Source organism: Scomber scombrus, chromosome 16 (assembly GCF_963691925.1).
Source record: "Scomber scombrus chromosome 16, fScoSco1.1, whole genome shotgun sequence".
NCBI classification, from domain to species: domain Eukaryota; kingdom Metazoa; phylum Chordata; class Actinopteri; order Scombriformes; family Scombridae; genus Scomber; species Scomber scombrus.
Window position 1 is genome coordinate 106,931 of NC_084985.1, and position 5,570 is coordinate 112,500.

Here is a 5,570-nt window from a genome sequence, read left to right on the forward strand (position 1 = left end):
GACACGTTTATTTAGCATCACCAAAGTCTGCTCTAAAATCATTGGACTCCCTGTTAGAGCTCTGACACAAAATCTGCACTGCTCACAGGATCCTACACGACTCCTCACACCTCTACACTCAGTGTTTGAGAGGCTCCCATCAGGCTGCGCTGTCCATGCTGGAGGAGGAGCCACCTTTGACCCCACAGCAGTCCAGCTCCTGAACTCTGACCCCTCCCTGTCCCAACATCATTGTCCCTCGACTGACTGAATGCACAGAGCACTTTAACATGAAGCACTTTAGCATGAAGCACACAGCACTTTAGCATGAAGCACTTTAGCATGAAGCACTTTAGCATGAAGCACTTTGACTTGTGTATGATTTTATGTTCTTTGATGATTTGTTTGTCCTTTTTTAATGATGCTGCTCCTCATGCCTTTTAAATTTCCCCTCAGGGACAAATAAAGACTTTTGAATTTAATTGAATTGGTCTCTTTCAGGGTGTGTAGACTTTTTTTTGCCCAATTCGTAGCCACTTTTAATGCTTCCTGCCAATCATCCAAGGGTAGGGAGTTGATTTTGGACAGAGCTTCTTTTTTAATTGTTTGGTAGAGTTCTTCTTTAAAGGGCTCCTGCGGTAAGCTTTGCAAGAACTTAAGAGGCCTCAAAATACACCGGGCCAAGACCAAGTGTGGGAAGGGGGATACACAGGTGCAGCGAACAGACTTAAAGTCCGGTGAGACGCAGGAAATCTCCAGTCAGGAAGCACCCCACAGTGCTGGAGATTTCTCTGCACCGTTGTTACCCACAGCCCAAGGAAGTACTGCCATAGAGGCCATACCCCAGCCTGAACCCATGAAGGAGAGGATCAAGTGGCCAAAGATGTCAGACATCGATTGGGTCAGCTTTGACGAGGACGTGGATAGAGTCCTTGAAGTCACGTTAGCGGGAACAGCAGAGCGGAAAGTGAACTGCCTCACTGAGATCACGTACAACCTAGCAAAAGAACGATTCGGAACAATAGAAAGAAAGGTCAACATCAAGGCAGGAACACAACCAAACAGAAGAGAGAGGGGTTCCACAATGTAAGGAAAGAGATCAAGAGCCTTTACAGGAGGTACAAAACAAGCAGCGCTGAGGAAAGGGAAGGGATAAAAGATCTCACAGGCTGCCTTGGAGAGCGCCTCTGCAGACTAAAAAGGGCAGAAAGGAGAAGAGGGCCCAGTTCATAAAGGATACCTACTTCACCAGGTCCTTGCTGGGAGAAGCTAAATCTGGGAGTCTGATTAGCCCTAAAGAGGATATGGAGGCATTTCTCAAGGAGACGCACAGGGACCCAAACAGCCGTCTACCCCTGACAGAGCCCCCCACCATCATGCTCAACACCAACGGACTAACCTGGAAGGAAGTCCAGGATGTGGTTAAAAAGGCACGAGCAGCTTCAGCCCCAGGCCCCAGTGGCATACCCTACAGTGTGTACAAGAAGTGCCCAAAGCTCCTCCGGCAGTTATGGAAACTGCTGTGGGGTATCCGGAATAAAGGCACTGTTCCATCAAGTTGGCAGAAGGCGGAAGGATGCTTTGTCCCTAAAGAGGAAGGCTCATCAAGCATAAGCCAATTCCGAACCATCTCCCTACTCAGCGTTGAATGTAAAATCTTCTTCTCAGTGTTGGCAAAGAGGATGACCACGTACCTGATCAAAAATGGATATGTGAACACCTCTGTCCAAAAGGGAGGGATTCCAGGATTTGCAGGATGCCTGGAACACACAGGAGTCCTAAGTCAGATACATGAAGCCAGGTTAAAGAGGAGTGACCTGACAGTAGTCTGGCTGGACTTGGCTAATGCCTAGCGGTCCATTCCCTGCGATTTGATCAGGACAGCTCTAGAGACTAGGGGATGAAATTTAGAGCTTTGTGGACCAATCGGAAGTTGTCCAGTAGTTTTGTTTTTAACATTTTTTTCAGGCACAGACACCTTTATTTGACAGTTGATAGACAGGAAATAAGGCAGGTGTGACATGCAGCAAAGGTCCTCCGGCCAGGATAAGAAACCAGGGTCCGCTGCATACGTGACATGCGTTCCAACCACTCGACTACCTGCGCGCCTGTCCAGTAGTTTTGGAGGATAGGTCAAATTCCATGTGTGTAGTGCATCATGGGCTGTTGCATGAGTGAGGCTAACCCTCATAAAGGACTGAGCCACGATTAAGGTCCTGATGCCCTGGACCACCACACCCACAGTGCTGCCCTAGAGTCTGGACATGGGTGGCCGCATACTTACCGCATCACTGACACAGACCAGTTGTCACCGCTAGGTAGCCCTAGTCTGGCCAGTCATGTTTAAAGGTCCCGGGTGCAGCTGATCCATTTTGTGAGGTTAATGCCAGGGGATCCCTAACCCTAACCCACCCAGAGCAACCAGGACCAGCCACATCAGAGTGTTGCCTTCCAAACCAACCAAGGAGAAGGAAGGACCAAGGCACTGCCTCCTTGGGCCCCCAACACATCCTGGTTGGCCTAAAGCAAGATCCAGTGTTCCATATGCAGCGGATCCTTTTTGTGGGGATAGTTAGGGTTCCATACAGGGTTAGTGCTAGCTGGAGCATCAATCAATGGATGATGATGATGAGGAAGCTCAGGTGAGGGTAACGAGGTGATTGCAGGAGAGTCAGTGTCAGATTCTAACTATCAATAGACACTGATTTATCCTCTAACACAGGAAACTTAGAAACTGCTGTGAAACCTGATATATGTTTACTGTTGTCATCAATCAATCAATCAATCTTTATTTATAAAGTGCCAAATCACAACAAAAGTCATCTCAAAGCTTCACACAACCTCAAAGAGAACCGACTGGTGGGCAAATATCTGAGAGAGAGAGGAGCAACATCATGTGAATAATATAATAAAGGACACATATATAAGGTGAATAATATAACTAAAGGAAGTATATATAAGGTTGTGGCAGTTTCCCCTGCCACTGGTAATACACCACACCACGTCCATCATGTTTGCACCACATGCCCAGACTGTCAGGTCACCACACACATCAAAGCCAAGCAGGTTCCATTACACCCATTACCTATCATCAGCACACCTTTCCGGTAGCTCTGGTTACCAGTACATACTTTCTCATCGGTGCACTTGTCCAGCTTTTCTCTCGTTTAGGGGTGACAGATGAAATCATCACGGACCAAGCTACCAACTTCACCTCTGGGACGATGACACAGCTGCAGAAGGAACTCGGCATTAAAGGCATACGGACGACTCCATACCATCCCCAGACTGATGGTTTGGTTGAGCGATTCAACCAAACGGTGAAGCAGATGCTGCATAAGTTTGTCTCTGATACCGACCGTGACAGGGACAAGTGGTTACCTTTTGTCTTGTTTGCCTACAGGGAAGTGCCTCAAGCATCGACTGGCTTCTCCCCGTTCGAGCTCCTTTATGGATGGCCAGTGCAGGGGCCACTGGATCTTCTGAGGAAGGAGTGGGAGGCCACCAAGAACCCAGCACCGGAAGGTATCCTGTCCTATGTGTTCCAAATGCGGGAACGCCTTGAGAGGTACCATAAGGAGGCCCAGGACCACCTGGAGAGGGCGCAGCAGGACCAGAAGTGCTATTATGACAAAAGGGCTCAGCAGAGGGAGCTGACACCAGGTCAGAGGGTCCTGATCTTACTCCCAACCAGCAGCAACAAACTGTTAGCCAAATGGCATGGGCCTTATGAGGTGTTTAGGATGATGGGACCAGTGACATATGAGGTGGCTCACCCAGACAAGTGGAAAGTCTCCCAGGTCTACCACATCAACCTGCTCAAAGAGTGGAAGGAGCGTGAGCCTGCCAAGGTGTTACTGGTCAAGAAGGAAGATGGTGAGTCTGACTCTAACCTGCAACAGCTCCTCCAGCCAAAAACCCCTCATCTTGAGCACCTGCCATCACAACACCAGCAGAAGTTGCAGATGTTGTTTCAGGAGATGCCTGGGCTGTTCCGAGATGGTCCAGGGCAAACGACATTCATCCAGCAAACCATCTGTCTCCAAAAGGCGGACACTCCTCCCATTCGTCAGGGGCCGAACCGCATCCCAGAACAGTTGGTGGGGCCCCTGAAGGATGAGGTCCAGAAGATGCTTGATCTCGGGGTGATAGAGCCATCTGAGAGTGAGTGGTCCAGTCCCATGGTAATGGTGCCTAAGAAGGATGGCTCTCAACGGCCCTGTATCGACTTCAGGAAGGTCAATGCTATCTCCTGTTTTGACGCTTACCCCATGCCTCGCATAGATGACCTGGTGGAGCGTGTTGGGACTGCCAAGTACATAACCACGCTGGACCTTTGCAAAGGGTATTGGCAGATTCCCCTGGAGGAGACCTCAAACCCATACACCATCAGGACTGTACCAGTTTACAGTAATGTTGTTTGGACTGCATGGTGCCTGCGACGTTCCAAAGGTTGATGGATGCTGTTCTCACAGGGTTCGAATCCTTCAGTGCTGCTTACCTTGATGACGTTGTCATCTTCAGCCATTCCTGGGAGGACCATCTCCAACATCTGAGACAGATCCTGACCTGCATTGAGAGGGCCTGCTTGACCCTCAATGCTAAGAAGTGTGAGTGGGCTAAGGGTGAAATCCAATATCTGGGGTTCCAGCTTGGAGGGGGTCACCCCCATCCGCTGGTGGACAAGGTCGAAGCCATCCATAATGCCCAGCGCCCACGCACCAAGAAGCAGGTGAGGTCGTTCGTGGGCCTTGTAGGGTGGTATTCTAACTTTATTCCCCACTATTCCACTCTTGCCACCCCTCTGACTAACCTGACTCCAAAAGGGGAACCTAACCCTGTAAGATGGTCCCCAGAATGTCAACAGTCCTTAACAGCCCTCAAGAATGCTATGTGTTCATGGCCTATCCTCTGTAGTCCTGACTTTCAGAAGCGCTTCATGGTCCAGACAGATGCTTCTGATGTTGGCCTTGGGGCTGTGTTGACACAAGGGGACGAAGGTGAGGAGAGACCAGTGTTGTATCTCAGCTGTAAGTTGGAACCCCGGGAGCCTAGGTATTCTACCATTGAGAAGGCGGGCTTAGCGATTAAATGGTCTTTGGAGAGGTTGCGCTACTATCTCCTTGGAAGGGAGTTTGACTTAGAAACATACCACAGAGCTCTGTCTTCGATCAACACAATGAAGGATCGCAATGCTAACATCAGACGATGGTATCTTGACCTACAACCCTTCAGTTTCAGGATCAGGCACAAACTCGGGAAGACAAACCTGTTGGCAGACTACCTGTCTCGGTTGACCACTACGGCTGGGCCGGGGGGGGGGGGGGGGGGGGGGTAATGTGGCAGTTTCCCCTGCCACTGGTAATACACCACACCATCATTCATTACACAGACCACATGTTAGCCAGGTAGCATGCTATTGCTAGTTTGGTGGGTGCACACACTGAACTACGTTTAACATCCAAGTAAGTTTCCTGTGCTGTTTATTCCCATAAAGTTTCCTAGAATCACACATTTATTATTTTATCTCTTCATTATTTGAGGTTTGGAAATTATGAGTTTGTATCTAATTATGTAGTTTTTTCTTACCA